Raw genomic sequence first — 15,751 nt, forward strand, 5'->3', positions numbered from 1 at the left:
TGTTGACGACACTATTTTATTATTCAGAGGGAAAAAAGAAGTAGTAGAGAAAATTACTAAGTTTTAAACGAGCAGCATCCAAAAATTCAATTCACGCTAGAAATGGAGAACAATGCGGCGATTAACTATTTAGATATGACCGTCAGAAAGGAGGGAGGTAGGCACGTTTTTGGCGTCTCTAGAAAAGACACTTGTTCCGACAATATCATAGAAGCGACGTCGCACCACCGGGAACAGCGTAAAAGAGCCTACTTTCATGCAATGTGCAACAGAGCCCTGAAATTGCCACTAAAGGAAGATGAGTTGCAGCAAGAACTAGGTATTACTAAGCAAGTTGCAGCAGCTAACGGATACAGGACACAAGATGTTACACGTATGTTTAACAAGATCAAAAACAAAACCGCGGGTATCAGTAATGATTCTAGGAAAATTAAAGTTAAGAAGACGGTTGTCACCCTGTGTCGGAAAGAATCGCTAAATGCTTTCCAAAAATCAGCGCTGTGGCATTCCAGAATGAAGGCCAAGTGGCACATAAACTAAGACATAAACCAGCAACGACAAAACAAATGAAATGCAACAATACCGGAGTATATGAGATCAAATGTGCCGAACGTGACAGTTATTATATAGGATAGACGGAGCGGAATTTTGAAATTCGATACAGGAAACATTACAGTCATAGCAATCGGACAGCATTTGTAGCACACGTAAAAGAGAGTAAACATAAAGTGAATTATACAAATTAACAAATGGAGGTGCTACATAAAGCTCCAAAAAGTCTTAACGTGCTCGAAGAGATTGAAATATACGCTAATCAAAGAAAAAAAACCAGATCTACTATTTAATGAGCAAAGTGATTTTATGCAGAGAAGTTATTATGAGATTTTTAAAGACCTCTATTAGGCTTACTCTTGAATGCCGGAGTGGCCGTGCGGTTCTAGGCGCTACAGTCTGGAGCAGAGCGACCGCTACGGTCGCAGGTTCGAATTCTGTCTCGGGCATGGATGTGTGTGATGTCTTTAGGTTAGTTACGTTTAATTAGTTCTAAGTTCTAGGCGACTGATGACCTCCGAAGTTAAGTCGCATAGTGCTCAGAGCCATTTGAATCTTTTTTTTTTTTTTTTTTTTTTTTTAGTGCAACAGCACCCTCCAATTAGAACAACCTGCAGCGGAGCGGCCCTCGTCGTACTGGCGGCGATTTGAATTGTGCGCCGCGGAACAGGACTTGGCGTGGCGTTCTGACGTAGGGAAACCCTCTCCAACACCAATCAATACAAAGAAGAGGAAACGCACATTTTCGAAAGAATATCTACATTTTAATTATATTTCTAAGCTTCTTTATGAAAAATTTTTACATTAGTGTAAATTATTTCGGTTTATGGTCCAATCAAAAAAAAGTTGTTTTATTAAAAACTATATTCGCCATTAATATGTACGGTGAAAAAATAACATATGCACAGTTCTTATACGTAGAGGGCACTTTTTACGATTTCCAATATAAGCTTTTAACAGATTAAAATTTACTTTAGTTATGACAGTGAACCGATAGTTCTGTACTGACAAGTTACTTTGTAACTGCAATATATGGTATGTTGACATTTAATACGTTCCAAAATTTCTTCTGTTTGTAAACTAAGATATTTCCATCAGTAAACGAATCTCTCTTGGTAATTATATTTTTAACTTTGTCTGACAGATCTTAAGATGGGCAGCTAGCCTGATACGGGTCATTGAAAATAAAAAAATAGCGATCAGAGACTGAAATGCCATATTTTTATTTAAACGATCGCGGAATCCTATTAAGACAAACAAATCTAGTTTTGACACACACATTAATCTACCGTACTCTCAGCACTCCAACAATAAGCATTTCCAGCGTGTGGTTGCTTAATAAAACATGTTCGTTTTTGTCCCCGTCATCACACCTCTTCGTTTGGGGACCGGATTTTTGTTCACGCTATCTTTCTGTTTGCAAAAATTCACCGCATTGGAGTGTACTCGGTACGGACTTGGCGCGTAGGACGAGTTGGCCTTATTTTCCTCGGAGCGAGTCCCGCAGTGATCATTAGCGGGGAGGGTGTGTAATTACTGCCGTCCTCTGCTGCTGGCCGCGCCTGCGTTCGATCGCTAAGTGGTCGCGGAGACGCGCCGGGCCGGCACCCACTCCGGGAACAGAGCAGAGCGCCGGCGTCGCGGCCGGTTTTAATTAATTACTCGCGCCTGAGTAATGGCGGGAGAGCCGCGGCGCAGCCTCAGAGGTGAGCGGCCGCCCTAATCTGTCAAGTGATACACGCTCCCCAGCCACCCCGACACCAGCCGCAGCTCCCGCCGGGGACGTGGCAGGCGTAGCAGCTGGCAGCAGCCGAGTTATAAAGGAGCATAGAAAACGTTCCTCTTCCCGAGGAACTGTACTTCTTGCTACCTGCTAGGACTTGACTCTTTTTTGTTTTGCTTCTTCGCAGCAAAGTTAATACGCAACGAGGCACTGTACTCAAAAGAAATTTATCGGGAGAATTACGCGTGTTACGCGTTTACGAGGAGCTATTTAGAACAACAGCAAAAGAAGTACATCTACAGAATATGAAAATTTATCGATCTGAGATTCAGCTGCAGTACATTAGGTACCTTGATAAAATAGACGTTCACAACCACAGCCCAATATCCATTTAATCATATAAGATTACGTAATTTTTTCTGAATATGCAGAAGCAGGTCTGTTAATGAACAAGAAATACGATTTCTGATGCACTGTCTTTTCTCGTTAATGAAATCCGAAAAGAATTTCTCTCCAGTATTAACGTCTTCATTCAGAGTAGAACTAGCACTGATCGGTGTATTCCAATTTTTTGTCTTCTTTCTCCTCTCTCATTCCTTCTGACAAGCACATATTCTCCCGTAACTTTTTCATCTATTCCTTCCTCTGCTATAGCCTTCCAATCTCCGTCGATTAATAGACTGTTATCTCCTTTCACATGCTAAATTACCCTCTACATATCCTCATATACTCTCATGTTCTGCTTATGAAGTTGTAATGTTGTTACATTCTTTGATGTGAAAGCGGTGCTGATAGACAACAAAAGCGGGTTAAAAGCTGTGAGCTATCTGAGGAAGTTAACCTTGCATTACTGCGCAACTGTTTCACCAGGTATCCAGTCTAGCTTACCAAATTCCCAACCAGACTAACATTAATTATAATCTTTTAATAGTCATACGAAAACAGGTGATATATATATATATATATATATATATATATATATATATATATATATATATATATATATATATATATATATAAGAGAATTTAAATAAAAAGAAATAAATCAGTTTATATTTGGAAATTTACTTTAACATTGATCATTGAAATTTCAGCTTATCAAACTTGAGTCATATGTAAGCTGGTGCCTTATTTAGGATTGTGAAATGTGAGTTTGTAATCTTACGGAACACATCAAATATGGAGCCAAGATTGGGAGATAGCATACAACACTGCATTCATAAAATAACACACGAAGAACGTTGAAACATATGCAAGAGGAAATTAACCACAACCAACCGATTCAATTTTCACCCAAAGAAGTTACGTTCGTAGCGCAATTCTGTCCGTCATGAAATTACCACACACTGGTATACTAAATTCATACTAACTCTCTGTGAAATCTTCCCGAAAAGAATAGCTGAGGGCTACTTTGATGATTACACCACATGCTTCACGTGGTCAACTTGGCTTACACAAAGAATGTAACTCCACAATAATTAAAATAAATTAGATCGAAAAACAATTTATAAAACAAAAACCTTGAACTGGTTTCTATCGTCTTACTATTAACCTGATGGGTCAAACAACTGTATAACCACGTGGTACTGGTCTCACAAAGTACACCCCACGTGGGTTGAACATAAAGAAAAGTGGCTATGTTGAAAAATATTGGCAAACCGAGACGTTATAATCTCACGTACATTCGCATCTAAGATTGATGATCTTAGTTAGAGTTACTGATCAACACGTGGTTCCACTTTACTCACAAAGTAGTGACAAAGCAACTACCGGAATATATTCTGAACTTCACGCTCGAATTACACTGCGTTGCAATGTAAGATAACATTAGATATTTTAGAGCTAAACCTGAAATAAAGGTGATCAAATTTTCAATTAGGGTGAACTTAAGAAATCCATTGACCTACGGACTTAGCAGACACGCGCTCAGCCGGAGATCTTACCACTTCAGACGCTCGCCACGGACAGACTGACCTGGGCTCCTACCAAGGGTGCTTCCGTACACAAAACGGAAGTGACCAGAGAGGCAGATTCCTATACCAAGATGACAAGGGACGGACAGGACCATATTAAGGATAGAAACCTCTTTGCTTTTAGAAAGCGTAGCTACCTGTTCCGACGTTGGTCCTAGTGTTCTCTAGCAGACAGGCTTGCCTGCTACCATCCAGCATGCAACTAGAAATACATTTGCTCATTCATCCTCTCACACAGAAGGGAAGAGGGATGACAGTATCTTATCATATACAGTATATAAAAGAAAGCGGATGTAGGTTCCGTATGAGACCGTGTGACATGAATTACATATGAACTGTGTTTTAAAGTGTAGTAGTGTGACAGATCGTTCTTGTTTAAGTGTAAAATTAACACATTTCACTGCTCAGTCTCCTCCCAGATAGTCAGAAACACCACAGTAAATTTAGAAGAGGAATTTATGCCGTAAATGACAACAGATTTAAGAAGTTAACATGAAAGGAATCCAACAGAGACCTTTCAAAGTGAGCATGTATACTTGAACTATTGTTGTAGGTGATGGTTTGCTATTGATTCCACCAGGAACTAGACTTTCGCTGAACAGTTAGCAGTTACTCACTCATTGTCCTACTTTCCTTCTCCCATTAAAACATTTCCTACTACAACTGATATTATCCTATATTCGTGTGATCAGGAATCCTTACCTCCTTTCCATTTCACTTCACTGACTCACTATGACTAATCTCAGAGTTCGTATTTTCATTTATAATTTTTCAAGCTTCCATACCACGTTCAAACTTCTCTCCCACAGATCTGAATGGGCGCCTACACTGCTGGACATAAAAATTGCCACACTAAGAAGAAATGCGGATGATAAACGGGTATTCATTGTACAAATATATTATTTTAGCACTGACATGTGATTACATTTTCATGCAATTTGGGTGCATAGATCCTGAGAAATCAGTACCCAGAACAACCACCTCTGGCCGTAATAACGGCCTTGATACGCCTGGGTATTCAGTCAAACAGAGCTTGGATGGCGCGTACAAGTACAGCTGCCCATGCAGCTTCAACACGATACCACTGTTCATCAAGAGTAGTGACTGGCGTATTGTGACCAGCCAGTTGCTCGGCCACAATTGACTAGCCGTTTTCAATTGGTGAGAGATCTGGAGAATGTGCTGGCCAGGGCAGCAGTCGAACATTTTCTGTATCCAGAAAGGCCCGTACAGGACCTGCAACATGCGGTCGTGCATTATCCTGCTGAAATGTTGGGTTTCGAAGGGATCGAATGAAGGGTAGAGCCACGGGTCGTAACACATCCGACATGTAACGCCCTCTGTCCAAAGTGTCGTCAATGCGAACGAGAGATGACCGAGTCGTGTAACCAATGGCACCCCATACCATCACGCCGGTTGATACGCTAGTATGGCGATGACGAATACACGCTTCCAATGTGCGTTCACCGCGATGTCGCCAAACACGGATGCGACCATCATGATGCAGTAAACAGAATCTGGATTCATCCGAAAAAATTACATTTTGCCATTCGTGCACCCAGGTTCGTCGTTCAGTACACCATCGCAGGCGCTCCTGTCTGTGATGGAGCGTCAAGGGTAAGCGCAGCCATGGTCTCCGAGCTAATAGTCCATGCTGCTGCAAACGTCGTCGAACCGTGGAGATCGTTGTTGTCTCAGGAATCGAGACGTGGCTGCACGATCCGTTACAGCCATGCGGATAAGATGCCTGTCATCTCGACTGCTAGTGATACGAGGTCGTTGGGATCCAGCACGGCGTTCCGTATTACCCTCCTGAACTCACTGATTTCATATTCTGCTAACAGTCATTGGATGTCGACAAACACAATCAGCAATGTCGCGATACGATAATCCGCATTCGCGATAGGCTACACTCCGATCTTTATCAAAATCGGAAACGTGATGGCACGCATTTCTCCTCCTTACACGCGGAATCACAACAGCGTTTCATCAGGCAACGCCGGTCGATGGTATCCTAAGAACATCACACACATCCATACCCAATGGAGGATTCGAGCCTGCAACCGTAGCAGAGGCGCGGTTCCAGACTGAAGCGCCTAGAACCTCTCGGTCACAGCGGCCGGCCACGCCGGTCAACTGCTGTTTGTGTATGAGAAATGGGTTGGAAACTCTCCTCATGTCAGCACGTTGTAGGTATCGCCACCAGCGCCAAGCTTGTGTGAATGCACTGGAACGCTGATCATTTGCATATCACAGTATCTTCTTCTTGTCGGTTAAACTTCGCATCTGTAGCACGTCATGTTCGTGGTGTAGCAATTTCAATGGCCAGTAGTGTACTTCGGAATCTCTTGCCAGTGGAGATGTCATAATGCTCCTTATTCTGTTACATGCAACATATTCTGTAGATGAACATAATTCGTCTTTCATGCATTTGTTTCCGTAGCCTTCTGCATTCTCAGGCCGTTGATCGTTACTGATTTGTTGGTCTAGAACGGGCAGCTTCCCAACACAAGAGTTAAACATTGGCGTTGCCCTGAAACTCTGTCCGCTCCTTCGCCCCCTTTGACAAGGTCGTTGGTAGAACGATGGTGTTACCTCATCCGGTCACTATTGCTGCTCTTCTCTTTCCTTTTTATTTTTGTTTCCTTTGTTTTTAATTCGAAATGTAATTTGTGGCTGGGTTCGGATCCAGATCCCACGACGTTTTTGTCACTAGTCAAAGACGTTACCCCCACATAGCGTATGCGTTTCCATGAGCAGCAAAGTAAAGACATTTTCACAAATGGAATCAAACTCGACACTCACCGCATGAAGCGCGACGGACAAAATTTCGAAGGTTGCTTAGGGATGTTTTGTGAGTATTTTATTGTTAGGTACCAACGATGTTCGGTGGATCAGTGCAGAGCAAATTCATTTTATTGTGATTTTTTACCCCATTTATCTCCGCATAAGTATTACACTGCAAATATCTACACATTAGACCAAGTGTCGACGGTAATATGTGTTTGCCTTGCTTGGAAAAAACCTTGTTCAATGCAGTCATGGTACTTTCTGCTGGCAACACTGGAACGTCCAATATACATTTCATCCTCAGGTCAATCTTGGGTTTGTTATTCTGGCAGTGTTAATTGTACATTAACGTTTATAAACAGCATTTCGAACAGGTTTACTGATGAAGAGATGACCGTCATGCATCTCGTGAATGAGATCACTGAAATCAGTGGAACATTAGCAGTACAATGCTATCCTCAACTGTTAACGCTGGGACAAAATGAAAAAAAAAAAAAATGGTCAGCGCAATAGAATGTCAATCCTAAGGGGCCGTGTTCGATTCCCGCCTGGGTCAGACATTTTCTCCGCTCAGGGACTGGGTGTTGTGTTGTCCTCACCATAATCATTTCATGCCCATCGACGCGCAGGTCGCCAAAGTGGCGTTAAATTGAAAGACCTGCACCCGCTGAACGGTCTACCCGACGGGAGGCCCTAGTCACACGACATTTACACTTTTCTTCCTTACTCTTGCGATTTTTAAATAAATACTTCCTGTATGGTGTAGAAATACCGTTGACTTTGCATATCTTTCTTCTTGCTTTTCTTTATGCTGGTCGGAACGCCAGCTAGAATTTCTATGTTTTGCTATAGGTGACATCCAATGTATCAATCACGCAATATAGTAACCTCAACAAAAACCGTAAGAATACCTCTAACAAAGGCTCATTTCCAACAGCAGAAGCAGTGCAGAAATGAAAAATAACAAATCACATGGTGCGTTACTACTCTGTTCAAATTAAAAACAGGTACTTTTGACTAGAGTCCTATTTCTACTGTAGAACACATAGTACAAATATGAATTACTGTAGTCATATTATAATGCCGCTGATCCTAGAACCTATGTACCTAATTCGTCTTACAAAGCATCGGGTTTGCCGTTTGCTGAAACTGTTGTGTTTTCTATCGGAGAGCGACTTCTGGATATCTTTAAAACTTATTACGAAACGTGTTGACGGTTAAGCCTTCCTTCATCTGTCGTGCGTCACCTTCTTCTATATTTTTTCTCACAAATGAGCTGAGTGTCTTCAGTGTATTGACAGTTTCCCCTACCTCGAAATCTGAAATATCCTTGAGCCGTGGTGCGCCTTTTCTGGCACACCAGCTCTTTGGCACGACTATCGATTACCCGGCTGCACTACCATCCTTGCCCCAGTGGTGGGCTGCCGGCTGGTGTTTGCGGTAGGGAGGTTGGTCGTCCGACTTGCTGCGAGGCTCCAGGACGTGCTTGAGGGGACGACGGAGCAAACACGCGGCCCGGCCAGTGGTGGCGCGGCCGGTCTACCTTGCAAGACGGTCGCGAGTCTGTGGTGGACCTGTCTGATGTCAACTTCGGGCGCTGCTCGTCGTATTGCTTTGGGGCCTGTTTTCTCGGACACACCGATCCCTCGAGACCATCTCGAACAACGCTCTCGATCGTACGTGTATGTGGATTTGGTGCCTTCGTTTCGTCAAACGATTTGCGTTGCAGTGAGTGTCTTTGTTGCTCGGTTGGTACTAATGTTCGTTTTGTCGAAGTAAGAGCAGCCGGCAGAGTTTGTGTGAATGTATGGATGTATGCAGACCAGCAGATACTACTTGTTTTGCAATCCGCTGGTTGGATGACTATTAATGGACATACTAGCACGAAGGCGTGCGTGTGATTTTGGGCTGTTGCCATCAAGCGACGTCCCGGGTATATTACTGTAAAAAAATGCAACCAGTTTTTCTGTTATTAGTAAAACTTGTATTTGTAAAGCTAGTCATTTATTTGTACTTCCTTATATACGTGCACTTATTGAATGCACTCACCCAACAGTAATTGGTTTGTGTATTTCGTTTATCAGTTTCTTTTCTTAACGTATATTGATTGATGTTTGGTTGGTGTTTGCCGTGTCTTTTGCGGTCTGTTTGTGTTCCAGTTACTGCGAGTTGAGGTGCGTGGGTGCAGCGCTACGTCTCGCTTCGGTGCACAGAAGCTGTGACGTGCCCTCTAATGGGAAGTGACTTTCGGTTGGGTCCCGGCGTTTAGAGGTTGTTTGGACGACGGTTGGTCTGCTGCTTCCGGCATTTAAGTCAAGTCACCTTTGCCCAGGGCAGCCTGGGGTCACTGCGCGTTTGATAAACGTAACCTATTTCTCGCATTTTTTAAGGTTTTGAATTGTGATTAAATTCATGTGTTGTGTTGGTTGGTTTTTGGCGGGTTCTAAACAAACTGAAATCAGCTTCATATTATATTTTTTTTTAGTTTGTGCCATTTCTTTAAGCAGCTTGAGACTGTAATTTATTTGAAACCTCTGTGGGTCATCTCTTCAAGTCTGTTGGCAATTGTTATCTGCTGTCTTGCTTGAGATATCTGTAATATTTTATAATAAATACCCACGTTGATTGTCTCTTACCTGTTTTGAATAAACAGTAAATTTGGTAGTTGTTGTTTAAAGAGTGACATTACAGAAGCCTTGACCCTCCATCCTAAGTGTATCCCTCATCCCGACTTCCTAAGTCACAGTCTGTTAGTTGCCAATAGATAGTATTTCAAAATGTTTTTCATTTGTAACTGGTTTTTAGTAACAGTTCTTCTTAGTTTTATTTCACTTACTGATTATGGGTGTGTAGTAGAGTAATAACGAAACCTATAGACTACTAACTGCTGTTATGAAAAAGGTTCAAATGGCTCTGAGCACTATGCGACTTAACTTCTGAGGTCATCAGTCGCCTAGAACTTAGAACTAATTAAACCTAACTAACCTAAGGACATCACACACATCCATGCCCGAGGCAGTATTCGAACCTGCGACCGTAGCGGTCACTCGGCTCCAGACTGTAGCGCTCAGAACCGCACGGCCACTCTGGCCGGCTTTGTTATGAAAAGATTTCTTTGAATGCAACACTTTTAAGTTGCAATAAAGTATTTGTTCCTATAGAGTATTTTTTTCCATGTTGTAGTTTGGAGCAGGTTTGCACACAGAAAAACCTTTCTTTTCCGGGGTATTTTTTTCTAATTTCAGGAAAAAACCTGCAGTACACATAAAGCGAATGCCATCATGTAAAAACTGAATAAGCAAACACTTTACACTTCTATTACAAGTCTGAAAAGTGGTTCAAGGTAAAATACTCTCTCCTACAGACAAAATAAGGGACTAAATTTCGAAGTTATTTGCTTATTAAACAATTTCTTGTGCAGTGTCCCAGTCTTGATAAAAAAGGTATCCATCTACAAATTTTAGAATATGCTTTACTTAACACCTAGTTTGGAAGGCTTTAAGGTTAGCGGTATTTGCAACCTTTTTTTATGGAGGCGGTTCTTAGTTGAAAGAGCCGCGCGGGATTAGCCGAGCGCTCTCAGGCGCTGCAGTCATGTACAGTGCGGCTGGTCCCGGCGGAGGTTCGAGTCCTCCCTCGGGCATGGGTGTGTGTGAGTGTGTGTTTGTCCTTAGGATAATTTAGGTTAAGTAAAGTGTAAGCTTGTGGACTGATGACCTTAGCAGTTAAGTCCCATAAGAATTCACACACATTTTTTTCTAAGTTGAAAGAAATTTGAAAAGTACATCAATGGCTGGAATAAAAATTGACACAGAGTACAGAAGATATGTCGCCTGTGCGCATCAAAATTTTGCTGTCGAAGATGAGAGGTGAGTGTAACGTTCAGTCTGTCACACTGCATTTTAATTTTACCCGGGACAGTTGGCGAGGAGAGTGCTGCAGCACGACACGGTGTGGGCGGACAGAGACCGCTGGGACCTGGGGTCAGGAGACGACTATCCTTCCACGGCCGCAGCAGCTCCAGGGGCGCCAACTCTCGTCATTAGAGGCCCATTAGCGGGCGGCGGGCCCTGGCCGGCAGTCCGGCCCGGTAGTCCAGCTGCCCCTACCTGGCGACGTGTCGCTGGTAGGCCGGACGGGCGACGAGCTAGAGGCTGCACGCTACAGACACGGACCGCGGTCACCACTAAAACCATTTACGAAAGGAGAAAAATAAGTATTCACACGTACAACCTATTGAAAAAGCATTGCGTATGTAGACTCCTACTTGAGAAGCCAGTGTAACAACTGCGAGCCAGGGGCCAGCCTGAAGATGGTACTGTATACCGTAAACCGAAAGCCAGTCGGGAAACTAAATACATTGCGACAATAGACTAAATGCTTTTTCAGTATTGCATAGGTCGCTTTTCCACCGAAAATGTGGCGGGATTATAACTCATTATCTACTACAGACCGTTCATCTATGTGCCCGTGCAAACTGTCTCTCACTCACGCCACAGCAGTGGGCAATGGCTCGTCTCACAACGCTTAATCACAGGGATAAGGGAGAGAAAGGGGAGCAAGGTAGCTACGCACGAGAAACTGTTGTCAACGATTCTATTCGACTGCCGCTAATCTTAGTTCTTCGGAGATGTGTCGACTAGCGTATGACTGATTTATGCCTTTCTTGGTAAACTTTTTTTCTAAGATAGTTGAAAGAAAGGCAGCACGTTTTGTATTATCCCGAAATATGGGAGAGAGTGTCACAGAAATGATACAGGATTTGGGCTGGAAATCGTTAAAAGAACGGCGTTTTTCGTTGCGGCGGAATCGTCTCACGAAATTCCAATCACCAACTTTCTCCTCCTAATGCGAAAATATTTTTTTGACACCGACCTACATAGGGAGGAACGATCACCACGATAAAATAAGGGAAATCATAGCTCTTACTGAACGATATAGGTGTTCATTTTTTCCGCGCGCTAAACGAGATTGAAATAATAGAGAATTGTGAGTGTGGTTCGATGAACCCTGTGCCAAGCACTTAAATGTGATTTGCAGAGTATTCATATTGATGTAGATAGTTACACTGATGAAAAAGGTTACGAAATGAAACTTGCATTTCTTTTAATAGATGAAGACAACAGTATGAGTGACTAAGTATGAAACGTGATGTTTCTTACGATTAATGCATTAATTCGGCAGCTGATATCTACCTGTGACGATTTTATTTACACGTTACACTTAAAAAACACTGGATGTCAGTGCACACTACTTATTTTGCTGTCGACTACAGAATCAATACCTTATACACTTGCGTACACTTCCGCAGCCACTGACCGTTGATATAAAAGTTTTCTGAGTATCGTACCGCGTCGTAATGCAAAAAGACTGCACGGGCGAAATCAACGTTTCAGCTACAGTCTACTGGTCTGCTTTATCTGTGTGGTGTCGCTTAAATTTTGTCGTTGCTCCTCACTTAGCAAGAGTTACGTCATAATTTAAAAAGTCTTTGCATGGTTGGTCACTTGAGGCGGAAGGACCGGTGACTTTACTATAGGTTGCTTACGTCAAGGAAGTTCAAAAAATGGTTCAAATGGCTCTGAGCACTATGGGACTCAACATCTGAAGTCATCAGTACCCTAGGACTTAGAACTACTTAAACCTAACTAACCCAATGACATCACACACATCCATGCCCGAGGCAGGATTCTAACCTGCGACCGTAGCAGTCACGCAGTTCCGGACTGAAGTGCCTAGAACCGCACGGCCACCGCCGCCGGCTCGAGGAAATTGGGATCTGCTGTTTTCTACTTCCTATTGCGTTGTTTGATGTGACCGCTTCTCACTGGCGATTGATGCGTGGGCTCCTGAAAAACAGGAATCGTCTGGGATTATCTACTATGAAACGATAAAATCGAAAACTCTGATGCAAAATCACATCACAACCATCTGTCATGCAGGTGAAGCTCAAATGTCAAGCGAAGACTTTACGCTTTGAAGCTCTGGTGCATTCTGTCGATCAGTGGAAACTGGATACGAAAAATGTCCTGAGACCGAAAGCAGCTAAGTACTTCACACAAAGCTGCCAGTCAAGTGAATTTTATGTCACTGCGTTGATGCAGAAGGAAAATGGGAAAACAGTGAACAGAATCTGCAGACGTAGTGTCGCTCTACATTGATACACATGGAGAGACAATGCAGATTCCATTGCTGCAGTAATAATTGTGTGATAACTTTACTATGAAAGCTAGGCAGCATGACTGATACAGAGGGCGGTGCTTAATTCGTTCATGGATTGTTAGGTTTTGAATATCAGCGACACTATTACATTCGGATCTGTGAGAACAGCATAGTCGTTGACAGTGGATGTCCAATGGTTGTCTTAATAAATAAGGCCAATGTAAACACCACTGATTAGTTAGCTGTTGAGTGTTGTCACTTTCGTGGCATTGTTAACTCGCAGGGTTACGTGTCGGTCTGAGGCGCTGCATTCATGGAGTGTGTGGCTGTTGCCGGTGGGGGTTCGAATCCTCCCGCGGGCATGGGTGTGTGTGTTTGTGCTTATGATAGTTTAGGGACGGATGACCTTAGCAGTTAAGTCCCATAAGACTTCACACACATTTGGACACTTTTGGTTACGGGTACACAAACAACAATTAGTGGGAGCTGCAATAATCAATTATGAAAAATATGTATGAATTTGTGAAGTATTATACCGTGAACACGTCCGATACTAGCGAAAATAGAGCACGATTCATATACAGAAAGTAAAGCAGAAAACGCATAAAAACACAAAAAATTAAAATAATAATCATTGTAAGGTATAATGATATAAAACATAAGTCGAGAACGCACAAAGTAAGAGTTAAACAAGAAATACACGTGGCCAATAATATGCAATAATGAGATCGATAAAGCTCGACGCGTGAGGCATCAAGGGAGCACCAGTTTAGTATGGAGGGAAGCGTGGAGGGTAAAAATCGTAGGACACAAAGAGATGAATAAGCCAAGCAGATTCAGAAGGATGTAGGTCCTTAATGTCAAATCATTATGTATTACGAAGTCATATTTTTAGTACAGAGTGAATCTGTTACACCTAGAAGTGTGATTCCAAATATCGATTACAAGAAATACAGGTAGCGAATACTGTGAGGTGTGACGGAATGCATTTCTGTCCACGATTTCACATGTAGAGAGCTTCGTACTCGTTTGACGTTAGTGTATTTCTACAATGAGAAGTCAAAGTTTTGACGATGTCTTCTATGCAGGTCGCAATGATTTTTAAGTTTGACATGTGTTGAAGCAAACTCTTTTGCAGTACCACTTGCATATGTCACAAAGGCCGATGTTGTAGTTGTAAAATAAATAATTTTTATGGTCGATGGCGAATGGGACGTCGTTTAAGAAACTGTGCGTGAGCATTCATCCGGACTGAGAAGTTAATCAGGTGTGGAGAAGTCCAGCGAATGTCCGGTAGGTAGCCGTCACACACGGTATTGTCCAGGTAGTGTCGTGTCTTCAGCTGCTGTTACAGTAGCGGTCCGCAGCAATGTCCTCATGCTCATGACCTGATATATTAAAAAACCAGAAACCCGCCTCGATTGCGAAAAAGGCACCTAGTGTTTAGTGTTAACCCAGGTTTCGGCGTTGATAACTACACCTTTTTCAGAACAACAATAAAACCCACAAGTGCCTAAGAAGACCTGTGTCAATTATTAAAAGAACACTGCATCTGCAACATGTTAAAGACAATATCCTCAATGACCAACTCCTACTAAGTAATAGAATTTTTTTTGAAGGTTTCATGCCTTTACTTTGTTCTTCATGCTTGTAAAGCTCATGATCTGGGGATTATCACATGCGCGCGCTGACTGGCTAGCGCGGTTGGTCAAGCTGTTCATCGCCTTTCTTTTTATCCTCATCTTCCTTTTTCGATGAAGGTGATTTTAGCCCGTTGAACACCTCACGTTTTATCCCTATATCTTTATTATCACGACGTCTTTAGATTACGTCCCCTCAGAACACCCCCCCCCCCCCCCACAGGCTAACTATTGGCCTTAGGTGTAGTTTATAAGAGTTCCTCCTGTTGTCATAGGAAGCTTCATGTATAAGTTTCTTTACAAGCATAAGCAACGATGTGCGCTTATTTTTAGGTTTCATCTCCTATTTAGCTCGTGTCTTGTTGTATCCCTTTCATTTTTCGATATACTTTGATCCACGGTTGGGAATATACGGGCTATTTAGCACCGACCCATATATAAACTTTCTCGTATTCGTATACGCTTGCGCATTCAAGTAGCTTCCCTTGTGTTGCACGTGTGCATAGGTAGCGGGTCAGGCTTGTAAGGGAGCGGGGAGCGACCGTTTGTAGCTGCAGTTTGTGGCGGGTCATGGCCCATCGAACATAGTCCGGTGTGAGGTGGAGCGTACACCATTAAGTTAAGTAGTGGTTTTGACTTTGTACATATCTACTGTTTGTGTTTTCCTTTTCTTTTCCGTTTATAAATGTATAGCTATGGTGTTCTTTTAACCACTGACAAAGGTCTTCTTAGGTACTTGTGGGTTTCAGTGTTGTTTTGAAGAAAATGTGGTTATCTACGCCGAAACCTGGGTTAACACTTAACACTAGGCGCATTTTTCACAGTCGAGGCGGGTTTTTAGTTTTTTAATATATTAACTAACGATTGCTGACGCGCTGCGATATTGAGGTTCTTTCATGACTTGATCATTG

Source organism: Schistocerca gregaria, chromosome 6 (assembly GCF_023897955.1).
Source record: "Schistocerca gregaria isolate iqSchGreg1 chromosome 6, iqSchGreg1.2, whole genome shotgun sequence".
Lineage (NCBI taxonomy): Eukaryota > Metazoa > Arthropoda > Insecta > Orthoptera > Acrididae > Schistocerca > Schistocerca gregaria.